General features: G+C 45.8%; 1 protein-coding gene across 7 annotated transcripts in view; it reads right to left on the bottom strand.

Annotated features, from left to right (window-relative positions):
• Positions 1-19,138, bottom strand: part of Rarb (retinoic acid receptor beta) — a 347,580-nt gene that overhangs the window by 93,810 nt on the left and 234,632 nt on the right. Inside the window, exon 1 of one of the 7 annotated variants that reach the window (XM_042284364.2) lies at positions 5,328-5,543. The exons of the other annotated variants lie outside the window; for them this stretch is intronic. The gene's annotated coding sequence lies outside the window, so the exon portion shown is untranslated. Of the gene's footprint in view, positions 1-5,327; positions 5,544-19,138 lie in introns of those variants that run through there. 7 annotated transcript variants of the gene reach the window in all.

Here is a 19,138-nt window from a genome sequence, read left to right as displayed (position 1 = left end):
ATACTGGAGACTTTTTTTGTATTGAATCAAAACCCAGTCAACCGACATTGATAAGAGGACACAAAAATAAGCTACATCTTATGTGATATTTATGAGTTTCATTTCCACTCTGTCAAATGTGATTTGTGGCAGCCCACTTCAGAGAAAGCCAGGGCCAACCAGTGCATCCTTTTTCCTCTGAAGCCCACCTCCCCAACTAGTGTGAGTTTCAGACCAAGCTCATGACCTCTCCAGCCATTGCCTCCCGCCCAGGACAGCCTCACATCTCCTCAAGACACATGTGTGAGAAGCCACAGCCAGGGTTTCTCTGCCTGTGTTCTGAAGGGGACCAGCGCAAGTGAGAAGGCTCTGCTTTCCTTCCAGTCTGTTTTCCTCAATACAAGGGAAAAACTAAATGAAAATGAAAAGTCTACAATTAAAAAAATTACTTTTCGCTTCCTTTTGCTAATATCTGCAAGATGATATTTTTGGGGCTGGCAGGGACTCCAGATGGGTCATATAATGAATATAATTTAATATGTAGGACCTGGAGTTCACAGAAACACATTTTTCTCAGCTGGAAGGTAGCAGGCTGTCTCACATTATTTAACATAGAACACCAGTACCTGCTGCTGCGTCTCTTCTCCTTGCACATTGGCCTTTAATCCTAACATCGGTGTGGCCAGACTGCAAGCCATCAGACTGGAGGCTGTCACTGTCTGTGATGGGCCAGCACACTGCACACTCCCCAAAAGGCCAGAGACTGCTAACTGCTCACCCTGCTTTTCCTCCTGGGTCTCAGGATTTATGCTGCCAATTAAGGCCATAACAAGTGCCCCAGGTTGACCTCCTAGGAGCAAGAATTAATTAAGCACAGTATTTCTTAGTAAGGGATGACATTTCCCCAAATGAGTTACCTAAGGTAGCCATGCTGCTGACATGCTGGTACATGGGGACTCCTAATTGTGAATGCAAGTATAACACTCCAAGGGCATGGGTTAGTTTATGCTTTTAATTTGACAATAAAAGAAAACAAGTTTTACTTTTATTTTGAGGGCAAAGAGGATGTTTTGAGTGTATATAATGTGGGGGGCACAGAATTCTTTACATTAGTAATATCATATAATCTCCTTCAGTTATTAACAAAATAAAATGAAGAATCTGGGGCTCACATTTACCATCTGCCCAGCTTTCAAACACAAGGAGTTTGCTAGAAAACACTTCTTACCCCAAATTCTTAAGGTCCCATAATGGATAGAATTGAGGTGAAAATAACCAAAACCCAACCCGGCCACGGTCTCTATTTTGTTCATTGTCCCATGACCGGGAGAGTCTAATCCAGGTTGTTCAGACTCTTCTTTTTAATTATAACCTCCTTCTTAATATTCACTGTGGTGAGAGAGCAGCTACATACAGCACATATAGATGGATAGGCATGCCTGGGTGCCAGGAATCCCCTATTAAAAGGTGGTGTGTGTGTGTGTGTGTGTGTGTGTGTGTGTGTGTGTGTGTGTGTAGTGTGTCTATGTCACATGGGCGTCTATGTCACATGGGTGTCGGTACCCATGGAGACCAGAGGGTGTCATAAACCCTAGAGCTACAATCATAGCTGAGCTGCCAGACATGGTGCTGGGCACCAAACTGTCATGCCCAGAACAACGTTACTCACTCTTAATCACTAAGCCATCTCTCCAGCCTGAGAAACAATTGTTTATACTCAAATGTGAATTGAAAATTACTTTTTCCGTGCATGATATACCTTAATAATTTTTTAAGCATTTAAAACATAAAAAAAGTAATTTTATCTCTTGACTGTATAAGACGTGGTGGAGCAAATCTACCCTGTGTCAGCTTATCTGACGACCTAGTGTAAAGCTGCACATCACGTCATCAATGGAGAAGGTGAAAGGCCTGCCCCTTGAGTGTATCCACACACAGACACACAGGCTGCACACTCACTCTCATCAGCCTACTCTCTGAATGAGTGTATCCACACACAGACACACAGGCTGCACACTCACTCTCATCACCCTACTCTCTGAATGAGTGTATCCACACACAGACACACAGGCTGCACACTCACTATCATCAGCCTACTCTCTGAATGAGTGTATCCACACACAGACACACAGGCTGCACACTCACTCTCATCAGGCGACTCTCTGAGTCTCTTGGTGGGATACAGGGAAACCTGACCCTGGTTTATCTCCTCAGGGCTCTCAATCAGGAGTGAACAAAACCCTCAGCCTGGGCGCACTATTGTTATTGTGGTGGGAAGGAGACCTTGTCCTCCCCTGCCCCTCTCATCCAGAAAACTTCCACTCTGAATTAGAGACCTCATCCTCTTTCCTTGAAGGCGTGAACATAGCCAGCTTCCTTCTGCAAATCCCCACAGCCTACTTGCCAATTAATGTATTTAACTCTAAGGAGCAGGCGCTTTTTAATTTAGCTCATCCATCACCAACAGAACATTTTGGTAGAAAATATTAGGATTTCCAAATAATTTTATAGCTCTGTAAATTGCCAACATACCATCTGCAATTGAATTAACATTTATAACCAAACTGAAATAATAAATAAAGCAAATTACGCTGCAAATATTCGCAAGTGCCCAATATGCACTTGAGAATGATAATTAGCATTTTATAATCACGCTTCATTTTCTTTATCCAACTCCCTGTCACATTAATGATAAAATATTTTAAACTGTGCTCTATCAGCGAGCGGCAGTCTCTAGATTAGCCATTAACTAATGCAGAGAAGGAGAAAGGACGCTCGCTGCTCACTTCCATAGACAGTTTGCCTCCCAGGCTTGGCTTTGCTGATCTCCAGGTTTTGGGTCCTTGTTTGCCTTGCTACTTAGAGGTCCAGAAAGTCGATGCCTGATTAATGCCCTCTAAAGCTGTAGTTCTGTGGTGCTGCCCTGGGGCCTCTGGTGAGCAGGACCCTTATATAACATGTTCTGCTGGGACGAGACATTCCATTCTGGAGCGACGCTTATCTGGACTCTGAGGGTTCGGAAGGGAGGCTTGTTAAGACTGAGGAAGTAAACAACTGAAACTTCTCAGGAAGTTCCTGGGAGCTGATTCACAAAGTCCCTCCCTCCCTGAGGTGATATGGGCACTGAGGACTGAGAGACACGGACCAGCCAGGCTATCCGAAAGAGACTCCCCGACCTGTTAGGCTGCCTTCAAGTCATGCAGCATGTGCCAGGGCTCCAGGTTTGTGAGCTGCCACCCACGCCAGCTTGGCTTCCAGTGACACAGCTGCCTTTGAGTCATTTATGCTCGTGTGAGTAACCCCAATAAACTGACTGGTTCACCGGCTTGGAGTTTGGTGGTATTGTTAACACAGTCTGTCATCAGTTCCCTACACAGAGTGAGGAGACATTTGCTCATGTCTCCCCCAAAATATCGTGCAACAAAGATGAAAAGAAATATTAGAAGATGTATCATACTTGTGCTGGCTAGTTTTATGTCAGCTTGACATAACCTAGAGTCATCTGAGAAGAGGGAACCTCAATTGAGAAAACGCATCGGTGAGATGGAGCTGTGGCCCAGTCTGTAGAGCATTTTCTTAATTAGTGATTGATGGGGGACTGCCCAGCCCTTTGAGGGTGGTGCCATCCCTGGGCTGGTGGTCCTGGCTGGTGGTTCTATAAGAAATCAGGGTGAGCAAGCCATAAAGTGCAGTCCAGTAATCAGCACCCCTCCATGGCCTCTGCATCAGCTCTGCCTCCAGGTTCCTGTCCTGACTTTCTTTAGTGATGGACTGTGGTGTGTAAATATAAGCCAGAAAACCCCTTCCCTCCCTCAGGTGGTTTAGGTCACAGTGTTTCATCATGACAGTAACTGTAACTACGATAATACTCTTCTGTTCCAGAGAAGGGATTGGGGTGGAGATGCCAATCGGCTGATGTCACTCAATAGAAAACAAGCCCATCCCCACAGGATTTTCCCGGAAGCCTGTTCTTACCATGCCCTGACGCCTTTGGTGAAAGCATGTGTCAATCTTCTTCCTCCTCAAATAAAAAGGAATTCAACTGCATAAATGGATGAGGAATGCACAGGTGCACGTGCACACACACACACACACACACACACACACATCCCCCTCACCTAGTTTTTCCACGAGTAACCAAATTTCCCACTATTTTCCTCCAAAAACAGTTTCTTAAAAAAATACTATCCACCTGCACTTTGGAGGCCAGAGCAGGAGGATCATGATTCTAGGATAGCCTGGGCTGTGTGATAAGAACTTTCCTCAAAAAAGTAAAACAATAACAAACAAAAATCCCCAAGACTGAACCCCAAATGCCTTGCTTCCTCACGCACACCGGATGTCTCCTAGTGCTCATCTGCTTTCTAATACAGGAGTCACTGGCCACACGTGGCTATGCAGTGTGGCACGTGGCATCCAAACTGAGCTATGCTGTTAAGGTGAAAGGCAGGTTCCTGCTTGAGAAATAAGCATGAAAAGGCTTAATGAGAAAATAGCTTGAGAGTCGAGTGTTGGCGCAGTGACCCCTCCAACTGTACTGTGAAGAATATGTTCTTCTAGTGACCAAAAGGATTCAGAGGCCAAGGCAAGGCAAGCTGTGGAGTTGTTGATGAAGGAAGTCCTGTGGGGTCTCAGAGGATGGACTTTCAATCTCAGCCTCTGTCCAGCTGCTTGTCAATGTGTAGATTTGATGAGCAGCCACTGGAAGCAGAAATGTGGAGAGGACTCAGTGGGCTGCTGTGTGCTCCACCTCAAAGTCCCTCAAGCTCCTGGAGGGAAGGAGAAGCTTTCAGAGTGCATCGGGGAGACCATCCAGTGGCTGTGGGCTTCGGTCTTGCAGCTAGATAGCCCGAGTTCAAGCCCTTCCTCTGCAGGTGGTTGCATCATCTCTGACAAGTCACACAATTTTATGCCTTGTTTAAATTTTACTTCCAGATAAAATTTAAAAGAATAAATATTCTTTTTATTATAATAGAATATTTTATATTATAATTTAAATAGTACTGATCAAATTAGTACTATCGTCTCTCTCTCTCTTCGTAGTTACAAAGGTTAAATGAGCTGATACATATGCAGAGCCTAAAACAGAACCTGGCACACAAAAGTATTTTTAAAAACAAACAACAACAACACCTCCTAGCGGCACTAATAGTCATTAGACAGAAGTGTCTACAAGGCAAAGGGACCTGCAAAAGGGGCAAATGAAATGGAAAGAGGGCCAAGTCAGACCAGGACCGCAAGCAAGCTGGAGTCAGGTGCAGAGAAGAGGAAAATGTCTGGAAGACATTGTAATAGGAGAAAACGCTGTGTTTCTAGAACCATCCATACACACAGTACCTGCCCCTCACCTGAGGCTGCTTAGGCCTGACAGAGGGAGTGGCCTGCTCAGACTAGTGCTGCAGGATTCCCTTTCCAGGTTCCCGACAGAGAAGACATGCCAAGTTACACTGCAGTGTCCTGCTGCCTCCAGCTCTGCCAGTGATTCTCGGGGTGCTTTTGATTGCAGAAAACAAGGTCCAGATGGAGTCCTCTGACTCCTGTCCACTCACCTTCCCAGCATCTGCACAGAGGCTGCAAAGTGCTGAGTGCAGAAACAGACTGAACTTTGTACTCATACAGAGCTGGGGCACACAGCTTTTGGACAAGCCTCCAAATCCGGTGCCAACCCCATAAAAGTAGGAGACTCTGACAACAAAGGAGATTGACTTGATGTTCTTTCAAAGTGTTTTCTCGTCTGCTGACTGTATAAGCCCTGTGTTTGGGGTATTGAAATGTTTGGAGAAGTAGACAGCACCTTGGCAAAGTTACAGGTAACTAGAGAATCTGTCAGTGCTAGCCCCTCGCTCCATAAGGGAGCAGTTCTCTAGTGGTGGTCCCTGAGTCTGTGGATGTGGCTCAATAGCAGAGCATTTGTCCAGCATGCTCAAGGCTCTGGGTTCCATCTCTAATACCACAGTGAACAAATCCTGGCCAGAACTGATGAAGCCCCTCACCACGCAGGGAACTTCTCAGAAAAACACATCTCCAGATGCCTCGGATCTCAGATTCTGGCTATGAAACATGATATATCATTTAACAAGCCTTCTAGATGATCCCAACCCAAAGAAAAGTTCCTAGTTCACCTAGATGAGGAATGGCTCAGAAGGCAGCTGAAGCTCTGCCCCTCCCCACCAAGCACCACTGGACCAAATCAACCTTCGCACAACTCACACACCACCTCAGCCTCCCACCAACATGGCCAAATCTTCCACTCCAGGAAGAAAAGGTAGAAACAGCTCTGCAATGTGCCAGTCTGTGCAGAAGATAATCCAGCAGCCTTGACTTTGAAGTCAAGTGCATGGATTGGAACAGCTGCGGCTCTTACATTCAACACTGTCGAACAGGACCGCCATGCATCCTGCCATACTTCGAGGAGCTAATGCATCTGAATGTGAGGAAGGGGGAAGGGCGGGCCTCCCACGCCATTTGTACCCACCCTGGCTTGTGTCACGGGATGAGAATTCCATCCATAGGAGAAAAGGAAGTGAAAACCAGGAAGTTTGCTTGGCTTGGGGACTTCTCTCCACCTCAGACTTATTGAGGGTAAGTCAAAATACTGCCAGGCTCCTGTGAGAATTCTCCCCCCCCCACCCTTGGGGAGGGGGGATAAACAATCAACATCTACCCTCTCCTCATAAGATTTCAATGACAAACCAAAGTGTGATTCTACCAGGGCTCACCCTGGGGAACCAATGAACTTACTGGGCTCACTTTACAGAGCATAGGTGAGGGGTCACATGACAGGAGTTGGGGTGACCCAAAGCACTGGGAACTCTTCATTCAGCATGGATCACAGCTTCCCCATAGCTTCACAAAGGGAATGCTTTCCAATTAACTTTCCTCAGCCTATATATTCCATTGCTTCCAGAGACCAAGTCCCTAACCCCACCCCCACGCCTGGCTTTGTGCTATTACTGTGCAATTGCCAATAAATGGCCGGGAGGAGTGGCTAGAATCTCAGGTGAGGGTCGTTCCTTTTCTGAGGGACTGTCAACAGAATACACAGGCTCCTTGGTGATGGATTCTTGCAAGCACAGCTGAGCTGATGAAGATGGCCAAGGTTTTGCTAAGAGGACCAGAGTCAACAACACTGACCCCCAGGAGGAACCAGGTAGGTGTTCCAATGACTGAAAACACCCATTGTGGATACATTATTGGTTTTCAAAATAATCCCAAGGCTCAGATGTTATTAACCTCATTCTACAAAAGATGAAGGGTTTTGGGAACTTGGCCAAGGAGGAAGTGAGATGGCCAGAATTTGAACTTGGCCAACCTGATTTCAAACCTCAGGAATTTTCCTAACCCAAAATGGAAAGGACAGACATCATTGGTGGGGAAAGTAAGACTCCCATACCCAGAACACTCTACCTCCGAGAATGGAGCCTGCTGGGACGTACAGAAGCAAATGTAGTGAATTTTTGTGATGTGTGGGTAATGTCTGTTAGGGGGCTCACTTAAGTTCTTTTTCAGCTAGCTGGTCACCTGGTTCTGGTGACAGATGCCTGTGAACCTTGAGATGCAGGAGGAAATCAGATGGGTCTGTGTCACTCCCATGGGGCTGGGATGTAAAAGCATCCCAGAGGAGGGGTCAAAACAGAGCAGGACCGCTGTGACCTGGGCAGTTCATGCTCAGTGTTCAGCTAGCCTTCTTTATAAGATCTAATAGAGACTGCCGGGTAGAAGCTACGTGAAATGTTTGTACCGGGGAGAACATGTGGAGGGTCCCAGAACCCCACAGCTCTGTTAAAGCAAGTGACAATAAAGGCCACCAAACCTATCTCCATCATTCTGTGAATCTCCTGAAAAAAAAAATCAATGAAATCCAATACCTTGAAAAGTTCAATGTCATGTATATATAAGGGCTTGGACAAAGTCCAGCATGTTAAAACACATGCCTGGGTTTGAGTTAAACATTTAAATAGGGCCAAATTACTTAATACCATTCAGGGCTTTAATCTAATTTGAAATGCAGAAAAGGGAAATACACTGTGTGTTCAGAGACAGCATGGGTCCAATAACCCCATAAACAGGAAAGTTCAGATTTCAGAGCAGCAGCAGAATTGTCTCGTTTTATAACCTGGCATGCCAGAGCAGAGCCAGAGAGCATGCCCGGCTAGCTGGTCTCAGCGAGGCTTCTCAAGTCAATACGTGGTGTGTTTCTCACTGCCCTTCTCTTGACACAATGTATTTCACAAAAATCTACAGCCAGGTTCAAAGAGGAAAAACAAAAGAAGATAGACAGCATTTTAGAAATAGCCCTACCTTGGGGATGTGTGTGGAATTTATGCATGGTTTGGGTGCCCTTCCTGTGTGTAATTAAAAGTCTACAGACAAATTCCAATCTGAAACCAAAGAGAATATGGGTTGAAGGCATGGAGCTCACGCCCTGCCAAGCACATCAGGGAGGTAAGCAGTACTCTGCATGAGGAACATTATGGAAAGACAGGGACCAGAGGGTCTAGGTTAATCCGTGCAAAAATGTACTCAGCTGCCTAAAATCAACAAGACAAGATGCCATGGAAGTGGGAGCATGTGATTTTCCCTCTGCTGCTGCAGACACTCTGCACACCCTCAATGCACTTCCATCTCCTCGGTTACCTGCCAGCTCTGATCCACTCCTAGGGCCAAATGCCCATCTGCCACCTAACTTGGTGAGAATACAGGTGGTGTGGGTGCTTAGGACACAGAGCAGAGGGCACTTGGGTCACGCCCATCTGCAGCTGCATCTTGCTCCTTTCTAATAGCATATTCTGTGTAGAAGCCCTGGGGTGACAGACTCCAAACTATAAGGGGCCTACTGGTGAGCACCTACTGGGTCCCTGCTCCCCATTCCCCCACATCTTCAAAGCCACACCTTTCTTCCTTAAAATTCAACCCCCCTCTTCTCCCCTTGCTGCCCGAACATCTGTCTGAAAATAGCATGCTGTGTGGACTACTCACCAGCCAAGCAGCATAGAACCTCCCCTTTCTTTAAACCTGTAAGAAGCAATTTCTTCCCTGAACTCTGTTCCTTTATGTTCAGAGCTGATAACTCTTGTAAGAAAGAAGAAAAATCTGCCGCACTATCCCCCTGAGTCTTTCAGGTGAGTGGTAGGAAGCCCTGGCCTCAGTCTGCATCAGTTCCCACCTACATTTCCTGGATTCAGTTCATGCAACTGTAAAACCAAACGAAACTGACAAACCACGGTGTCCCTGGTGCTGTCCCAGTCAGAGCAGCCTCTCAGCCTCACCTTTTAGAGTCTGGGTTGGTTAGTGAGTGCTTTAACCAGCTGAAGTGGACGAAAGGTACACTGTGAGAGTCCCAAGGCTACAAAAGAGAAGGACACATGACTTCCACTGAAGTGGCCCTCTGCATCCCAGCTTTGACTCTGGAGCTGCCATCTTGTAAACAAGTCCATGCCACACCTGGGAAGGTGCTTGATGGCCATTCTGATCACAGCTCTAGCTGAGAACCTCTTCCATGGGAAACCTCTCTACCAGGCCCTCAATGAAGGCATCTTCACATGATCCACCCTGTAGGACAACAAGTCACTCCAGCTGTTTTGGCTCAGTAGCAGCAGCTCAAGACACTGTGAGACAGACACAGCCTTTGAAATTAGAAATACACAGTACACGAGGGAAAGTATTATTATACACCTTCAGGATGGGCAGTTTGTTACATGGAATTGGTAACCAAGACACTCTGAAGGACTTAAAAGTCATTTAATCATACTTCGTGCCTTTATTTTAGGAATAAACTCTAAAAAGGAATCTGTTTAACCCTCATTACAGAAGAGCTATGAAAAGAAACTCTCTACCCTGTCAACCCTCTGCCCACCTCAGTGAGCCTCGACTTGTTATCCACTGGTATACATGAGAAATGGGGAAAGATATTCAAGGTCAGTTCAAATTGCCCATGAGAAATGATCTTAATAGTCAATGAGCTCAATTATCATACAAAATTAAAATTATCACCTTTGTAAAACACCAATAAGCCATCTCTTCTCAAGTGGCAAACTGAACCCATGTGCTGGTCTTAGGCCATGGTCCCCAAAGCAGTGTGGCCATGAGTGGGTGGGAGGAGACCATGAGGCAGATCAAGTATGCTTCTGAAACATCTGAGTACTCAGAGGGTTCTCCCTAAAACCAGCACTGAATGGTAAAGGACACCCACAAAAATTGTCCTTCTTCTTTTCTATTGACAGTCTTGGCCAATGTGGTCATTGCTATTTATCTGCCCCTTACTTAGCCTTTGTCCTCTGTAACCTGGACCTTGAACAAATGTGCTGCAATCCTGATGGTTTTCCTCCACCTCTCTTGCATATTATCTATTATTGATTCATTCAACAAACATCTACTGACACATCCTGCCAAGCTTTGCTACAGGCACTTAGAGGGTAGTGGTGATGAACGAGGCTAAGGCAGTCCTGGTGTTCCTACTGGCGATACACTAGAGCAAGATGGCAATTGAGGAGACAACAAAATACTTAACAGTAAGTGCCACACCAGAAGTTCCACACTAGGACCCCAGCCACACCAGGAGGAGGCCAGTAGAGTACACACCCTTTCCATGAAGACTCCCCAGGCCAGTCACATGGATGAGCATAGCAGACCTGGGGCTGGGTTCTCACATAAAGACTGGGATAGTTTCTCAGATTCATGAGGAGTCCCTCGGAGAGGTAGAAGAAATGACTGAACTACAGAGATATGTTACAATCATCATTTTGCGTGCAACACACCGGTTTTCCCTAAGTTTATCTCATGAGCTATGCCCCAGGAACTTGTGAAGACGTTTATAGAGAAGAATGGTAAGAGAGAGGACAGGACTAAGGGAAAATGTCCCAAAGGGTTTTTTGTTTTGTTTCGTTTTCGTTTTTTAATGTACTTTTATTTTATGGGTATGGGTGTTTTGCCTGCATGTATGTCTGTGCACCACTTACATGACCAGTGCCAGAAGAGGCCAGAAAAGGGCATTGGAACCCCTGGTATTGGGGTTATCGAGAGCTGAGAACCACTATGTAGGTGCTGGGGATTGAATTCAGATACTCTGGAAGCAGTTGGTGCTCTTCTGAGCTCTCTCTCCAGCCCTCAAAGGTTTTATATAGCACCCCTGAATCTGAATCAGTGAGTACTACTGTACAGAAGGACCAACCCCTATGGCTCTCTGCACATTTACAGTGGCAGGCCCATTCTTCTGAAGGCAAAGTAAGCTCACCTTCCCCCTCTCCATCCGAGTGATGTGGGACCTCTGGAATGGCTGCTGTAACAGTGTTGGTAGCATTGGGAAATAAGCAGGGCCAAACAGCAGGCATCCCCCTCGATGCCAGGGACAGTGACTCCACAGTGCCAGGACTGGTCTTTGAAGGAAGGTGACATGGAGAAGGACTGTGTCTATCCAAGATGCAATGCTTCAGGACACTGTTGTAGAATATTGTTTTAAGGTTACTTTTGTTTATGTTGCATTTATTTAACTCTGTGAAACTGTGTTACTATGCCTGTCTAAAACACCTGATGGTCTAATAAAGAACTGCCAATAGCAAGGCAGGAGCAAGGATAGGCAGGGCTGGCAGGCCAAGAGAATATATAGAAGGAGAAATCTGGAATGAAAAGAAAGGAGTAGCCGGAGGAGGAGGACCTCAGGGGCCAGCCACTCCGCTACACAGCAAGCCATGGAGTAAAAGTAAGATTTACAGAAGTAAGAGAATGGGAAAAGCCCAGAGGCAAATGGTAGATGGGATAATTTAAGTTAAGGAAAGCTGGCTAGAAACAAGCCAAGCTAAGGCCGGGTATTTGTAAGAAATAATAGGCCTCTGTGTGTGATTATTTGGGAGCTGGGTGGTGGGCCCTCCAAAAGAATAAAAAGGAAAAAACAAACAACACACTATGATTTTGCATTTCCATATTTCTGCAGCTTAAGCCTTATTTTAACACAAAAGGAGGGTGACAATCTTGACTGTAATGCTAGAAAGCTGTGATTAAGACAATAACCAATCACAGTTTTCACTTCCATCTGGAGCCTGAGCACCAGGGCAAGCAACCAACCACAGGCTCAATTCCAGTAGTATGAGCACCACAAGTTTAACCAATCACAAGGTCTCTAGGCAGCAGAGCCTGCCACGGCCACATTTAACCACTCACGGACATCCTTGCTGCTGGAGGGGACCTGTGGCAATGCGCAGGTGTTGCAGAAAGCGAGTGACCACGGAGCTGCTTTAGATCTCATTGGATCTCCTGCAGGAGGCAGGAGGCCTTCTGAAGAGAAGAGACGGCTGTCTCTGCTCGAGCTCAGAGTCAAAGACAGCCACACGAATGTGACTGCTCCCCAAATGGCTTGGAGGGAAGGAAGCAACAGTTACAAAGACAAAAAGTTCCCAAAATCCAGCTAAATCCTATTTTTCTTTTTTATTGAAAGCTTTTTATATGTCCTTAGTAGAAGTTCAGCTTTATTATTCAGTAAGTTACCAAAATGTGAAATGACACCAGTGTACTTAAACATAATTGATTCCCAGCGCTTTTCATGGTTGGTTATTTATCTGTGACATGTACGTAGGAGAGCATCAGCTCTTTGGATGTCTCTAACATTGCCCCCACACTCTGTCTCCTCTTTCCAATACACTAAGTAGTAGAGAATCAGGAGGCTCTCTCTGTGGCTCAGGGTCACAACAGATAAGATGGAGGGAAGGAAGAACTCCCTAGATACACTAAAAAAGGGTTCTCATGGTTCTTAAATCACCAGATTCCTGGTGACCCATTCTGAGGACTCTCCAATGGCAAACATCTTGTGTGTGGCTATAAGGAAAGACATTGGTTTATATTTTAAGCCAATTATATTCTTTGATGAAAGAGAGACTTGCATTGGCTGTCTTACATCATTGATTGTTCTTGTGCAGATTCTGTGTGGCCCAATAAACCGGCTAACAGAGTTGGGACCAGTTGAAGGAGCATCTCAGTGTCAGGACATGCCTGTGGAATGTGTAAATGTCAAAGACCAGGACTCTCCTCCAAATGCTGCTATACTGAAACTAGCTCTTTGTGTTTCTGAGACATTGCAGAGGTCTGAGCAATAGCTTTCAAAGCATTGCTTGGCATGAAATGCACCCAGAGTCCCAAGGTCCCTAGACATAGATCACCCATGATCCCGGCAGACACAAGCAGAGATCCAACCTGCCGCTTATACTTCCCTGAGGACAGCAAAGGAGCTACCAGCTTTGGGCAACAGTGGCGGTTTCCATGATCTGGGGGACTTTCCAGGCTCGTGTGAAATGAGCAGCCATGTAGTGACTTAGAACACTTTGAATACATGGAGAAAAATCAACACCATCTGGCCATTGTTCCTCCATGAAAATCCTGTCTAGACCCCAAGTCTTCTCCCATTGCTAACTTCCAGCAGGGCTCTCCAGTATGCATGACTCTGAGAAGTGCACTTCACACACTCCAGTCCACTTTTCTCCAATAGAACATTATTTTTGTTTTAAGTAGAGTAAGAAACAGCTTTCATAGAAGCCGAGCTGAGAGGGTGACTGAAGATTTTGTTTCTCTTTATTCAATACTTTTTGAACCCCCTGATTTGTGTCTTAAGCACTGCAGGAAAGCCTGGGTAGTCAGTGGGCTGCTGTGGGAACCTTAGAAAACAACTGGAGAAGTAGACTTGGCCATTTGCTTTCTTGCATTTTGACACCAGTTACAGACAGCAGACTCCCTGGAAGATGGCCACCTTGTCTCTGTTGACAGGGGTGATGACAAGCTTCACACAAACACCTTTACCTTGTACACTGATGCAGTCTGCTTTAGAAATAAAACAAAACCGATCCAAATAAAAATGCCCCGGGGGACAGTGCTGGGCACAGAACTGGTGCCAGAAGCCTGGGCAGGATGCTAGTAGCAGAGCGATGGAATCTTTTCAATGTGAATAAGGCTCTAATAGGGGCAGGCCTGCCAGACCCCAGCTTTCCTCTTTGCCTTAGACAATGCTCGCATTGTGCTTGCAGGAGGAACACACATCATTAAGCCCTTCTCTAGGCCTGATCCAAGGGCCAGTTCTAGAGCCCACGGAACAAACGCTTCCCCATTCCAGAGTTGCTAATCCACACAGCATGTCCAGTCTTCTTTCTGGGGCGGAAAAATATGGAACAAAAGCCACAGCAGCCAAATGGCATAGCTCACAAGAAGCACAGGCCATACTCCAGCCCCAAAGTAAAGCTTTTGACAGTAATGCTCAATGACAGAACGACCTCTAGAAGGTGTATGATTTCCATTATGTGATCATTATGCTGGCCTAGCAGGGCTCTTATCGTCAATCAAGGACATAGGCTTTTGCCATAATATGAAAACAAAAAGCAACTGTGTCCTGCTACGAACACTGGAGGAAACCTTGGCTTCTGTGTCCTAATGAGAGCCATCTGAAAATCTCCAAAGTTTGTTCTGAGGGTTCTGGGATCATGCTGTCTAGGGTGAGTTTCACCTCCTAGGCTGAGATTTGAATCTAACTCTTCATAAAGGTTCAGCTCCACTGAGTAAGGTTTCCCCTCCCTGTCAGAATGGCAAAGCATTACACTAGGCATATGGGGATGTTTGGGGTCACCAGCGGTTGAGAACATAGTTTAATAAGTTTCAGGGAAAAGGTTAAGGGCAGAAATCTATCCAAGTAGGTTTCTACAGAACACATTTCAGAAGAGCTCCAGATAAGTCAAGGTCACACATGGCAGAACATGGTCTAATCAGCTTAGTTTCCTCATCTATAACTTAGAGGAGGAAAACTCTCATTCTGCTTACTTCTTTAATATTATAAAAAATGAGCCAATCAAAACAAAAGACCCAGGCTAGAAACCATTAGCTCTTGGGATAGCCATTCATTCTTTTCCATAGTAAGAAGGCTGGACCTGGATACATGAGTAAACTACTCCTCCCATCCTCTTTCGTAGTTCCTTTGGTCATGTGACCAGTTCTAGCCAATGATGTGTGCTATTTCTAGTCCAGTGGTTAAGAAGAAATTTCCTGATTTGGCTCTCTCCAACATCCCGGTGGTTGGAATCCTATGAAACTGATGGACCAGCCCAGGTCAAGCTCAACACTGAGCCTGAATTTCTAGTCAGTGTATGAAAGAGAGTTTTCCAACCAGGGACACATACATACTTCAGGCTGTCATGGGGCATAGGGAAATTCCAGAGTACATTTCTTTTTTGTCAGATAAACCAAGTGAATTTCATTCTACTCAGGAGTTTGCAGAAACACAGAGGCTATGAAACTATAAGGCCGGCCTATTGTTTCTGTGTGTAGAGTGGAACAGGAGCAACCTTGAACAGGAAGTCTCAGCCCTGCCCCAAGATGGGGGGTGGGGAAGAACTGCAGAAATAGGAAGACCTTCCCAGAGGCTGAGCCTCTTCTACTCGTTCATATGAGTCCTTGAGGGATGAGGAAAGAGAATGGACAGGGGTCAGTAAAACAGCCAGAATGAAAAGGACCAGGAGACTCAGCTTCTAAAAGTGTCCAGAGCACCAGCTACAGGGCTAAGTACCTTTCTTACCCAGAAAATACTATCTTGACTCACCACTCTTTGGAGGAAAGCTCAAAAGTATACTGTCATTCCGAAGAAAACCAACATTCTTAAAAAGATTTTATTTTTATTTATGTGTAGGGGTGTGTGTGTGTCCAAACAGATTAGAAGAAGGTGTCAGATCCAGCTCCCCAATGCAATTTCTCGGGTAGTTCATTTGATCTACCTGAAACACAGAGCCACTGCACCTTCTACACAATGTTCTGTAGGAATTCTGAGAAAGCAGCTGATTTTATTGACAGCCAACTCTGATTTAAATCAGAAAATCAAGTACTGAGTTTTGGTAATTAAAAAAGAAATGGATCCAGGTCTCCCTGCACTAGGTTTTGAAGACTTCACTGGGGGTTCAGAGCGACAGGATAAGTACACACACTGGGACTCTTCCTCTACTGGGTGACAAGGCAGGCCTTTTTCCCAGTCACCAAAGACCCATCTTTAGTTTGTTTACCATAACAACAGCAACGTCAGTGACCTGACTGTTTTCAAATTACAAGTAAACGTTTAAAGCACTGGTCTCAAACTTTAAACCCCCTTTAAGACCCCCAAGACAGGCTATTTTCAGGAACTCGGGAGGGAGATGCAGAGCTGCGGCTTAACTTAGAGCTTAGCCCCCAGTTCCTGCTTATTCATGTCAGAAAGGGGAGAGACTTTCTGCCTTCACAACCCAAGCGCATTTCTCAGATTAGGAAGACATTCGAGCAGCCACAGACGGGAGGATGGAGCCTGTCCCTCCCAGGGTCCGACGTCCCTGGATTTGGAGGTGGAGTCCCTGTGCTAAGACCTCTCTTTCCACACCGAGAGCCCAGAGTGCTTGTAAGTACACCCTTCCAGCTTCCAGTTCCTAAGGGTTTGTTTTTAAAGACAATGTCAGAGAATATATCTCTTGTGGTTTTGGCTTAGGTCTCTGAAATGGAAGGAAGAACTTCCTAAGAAAATTAGCTGGACTTTGGTCTCTAAAGTCTCTCAGGATGTTTATAAAATTTTATAAAAGTTTGCCTGAATGTATCAAGCACCCTCTATAATTAGGTTCAATTTGTCATCTAATTAGATAAACTTATAAAGGCAGGCTTTCTGACCTAGCATAGCGCACAGACTCGGCCCTGTGTATGCAACCACCTTTGGTAAAGTTCTCTGATTCTTGGGTATCCATACTGAAGCAAAGCCACACACAGGAATAACTATCAGTGTGATGAACTCTAAAAACATCCTCCAAGCAGAATTCAGTGTTTATCAGTGCCAGTCAAGAACACAATTCTAAAAGACCATGTCTGCACAGTACTGCAAAGCACACTTAAGTACTTAACGAAGCTCCCAGTGATGAGCACACATCCATCTCCTGAGTGCAAACTCCTTGTGACTGAGTCTTCTGCTAGGCACACCCAGGCTCCTCTCTGATGAGGCAATATAGATGAGAAATGCAATAAAGGAAATCAATCAATCAAACAAACAGATAAATAAATAAATAAATGCAGATGAGAAAAAGGACAGAATCAGCTTGGAGGGTTGGGGTGTGTGGCTGAGGTCTAAAGGCTTACTGTCTGCCTTAAACAGAGGGTCACCAATACGACTTTAGGGCTCTTGGTGGAAAAGATTCCACTGAGGCTTCTGGGGCCTTGTCCAGGGTTTCTGTGCTGTGGACTGCTGGTGGCCTAGAAGCTGGTTCATGTGTGAAAACCCACGCAGGACAAAACGGGGAGAGAGCACAGGACAGAACAGCCCTGGGTGCCAAGCCTACATGGGTCTGTCTGCAGGTGTCATTTATAGGGGAATGCTCCTCCTTGGAACTTCTTCTTCTTCTTCTTTTTTTCCTTCCCCCCCTCCTCCTTCCCCCCTCCTCCTTTTCTTCTTCCTACTCCTTATTTTTCTTCTTTTAGGTTTTTTTTTTTTTTTTTTTTTTTTGAGACAGGGTCTTACCTGTATCCCAGGCTGGCCTCGGATTCATGGTGATCCTCCTTCCTTAGCGTTCTGACTACTAAGATTCTAGGTGTGCCACTATGCCTGGGTTTTTTTTTTTTTTCTAAAAATTGTCAGCATGTTAAGAAATGGTTGTTTTTCACGTGGTTGCCCAGGGAGTGAGGATCTTGAACATGACACACTTCTGCTACCTCCCTTCTTGTGTATGCTGCAGCTAAGGGCAGTGGCGGGTGCGACAAGAGAGACAAGACTTCCTTCCCGGCGCTGACAAAGACCAGCTATGTGCGCTTGACCACGGTCCTTAACCTCTCGGCCCCCTCATCTGAGCAGTGTGCAGAACTGCTGTGGGGCTCAGTGGGTTCCTGGAGCAGAGGCCTAGGCAGTGGCCAGTTTTCTGCTCCCTGCACAACTCTATCCTCGGGCATACGGGACTGGGCACGGTGTGCCGCTCCTACCTGCTGTCTGCAGGCCCTGAAATGGGTTGGAAGTGTGGCTAAGCATGGATGGTGAGTTCCGTCATTGGGAGAGACATGCCCAGGAAGCGAGAGAAGACAGGACGCAGAATGGAGGTGCACGTCAGCATAGCTGTTGTTTCTTTGTGCAGGGCGGCCCTGCCAGCTCTTCAGCCATTGGATTTAGGCTTAGTTAAGTGATTGGTTAGTTTAAAAGCACACTGGCAACCAGTCTCGTGATAAGTTAAAAAGCCAGGGAAGCAGTTCAGCAGTAAAGCACTTGCCTTGTATTGCAGAAGTAAAATGTGGAATATTCCTTTACACTGTGTGAGTATATGCCATTGTGATTGGTTTAATAAAGAAACTGGCTGGCCTATAGCCAGGCAGGATAAGGTTAGGCTGGAGAACCAGATTAAGAAGACACTGGGAAGAAGAAGAGCAGAGTTGGGGGAGACACCAGAAGACACAGAGCGAGCAGGATGGGAAGTACGTACATGAGGTAAATGAGCCTCAAGGCAGCACATAGATTAAAAGAAATGGGTCAATTTAAATTATAAGAGCTAGCTAAAAACAAGCCTAAGCTATTGGTCAAGCATTTATAATTAATATTAAGTCTCTGTGTGGTTATTTGGGGATCAGCTGGCAGGACAGAGCTGATGGGTGGTCTAGATGGAAAACTACCTATAGTAAAATAAATTAAGAAAAGCATTTGTCTCTCCGTGGTTGCCTTATCTCTAGTTAGAACTCACCCACCACTGTGAGCAACACAGCTGAACCTAATGGGCAGTGCAACATGGCAACAGAAAAAGTACATCAATCCATCAGGGCCTGGGCCATGGGCCACCATAGAACAGCTGATCTTCGCCTGGTCGTCAGATTAAGACCCTCCCAGAACTGCACCAGTAATAACTGTCCAGTAAGGCACAAAGCACTGGGTTGTGCAGTGGGAAACATGGATATGGCAGTGGATGGTGTGTGATCTCATGACCTTTCCAACCAGATTGCTAGGTGATGTTGGAAGGAACTCAAAGAGAAGCAAACCACAGGTTTCTCTGACTCTGATGACGAGAATGTAGGCACTGTGAGGTGAGTCGCTAGAGCTCTACACAGATAGACATCAGCCCTTCATGCAGCAGGGACAGTTTGACCTGCTATCTCCAGAACAAGCTCCTGGAGCCACCAGCTTCTGCGTTCTAGGCTGTAAGAAGGGACATGTCACCAT

This window comes from Peromyscus maniculatus, chromosome 9 (genome assembly GCF_049852395.1).
Source record: "Peromyscus maniculatus bairdii isolate BWxNUB_F1_BW_parent chromosome 9, HU_Pman_BW_mat_3.1, whole genome shotgun sequence".
In the NCBI taxonomy this organism is placed as follows: Eukaryota; Metazoa; Chordata; class Mammalia; order Rodentia; family Cricetidae; genus Peromyscus; species Peromyscus maniculatus.
This window is presented reverse-complemented; position numbering and strand designations above follow the sequence as displayed.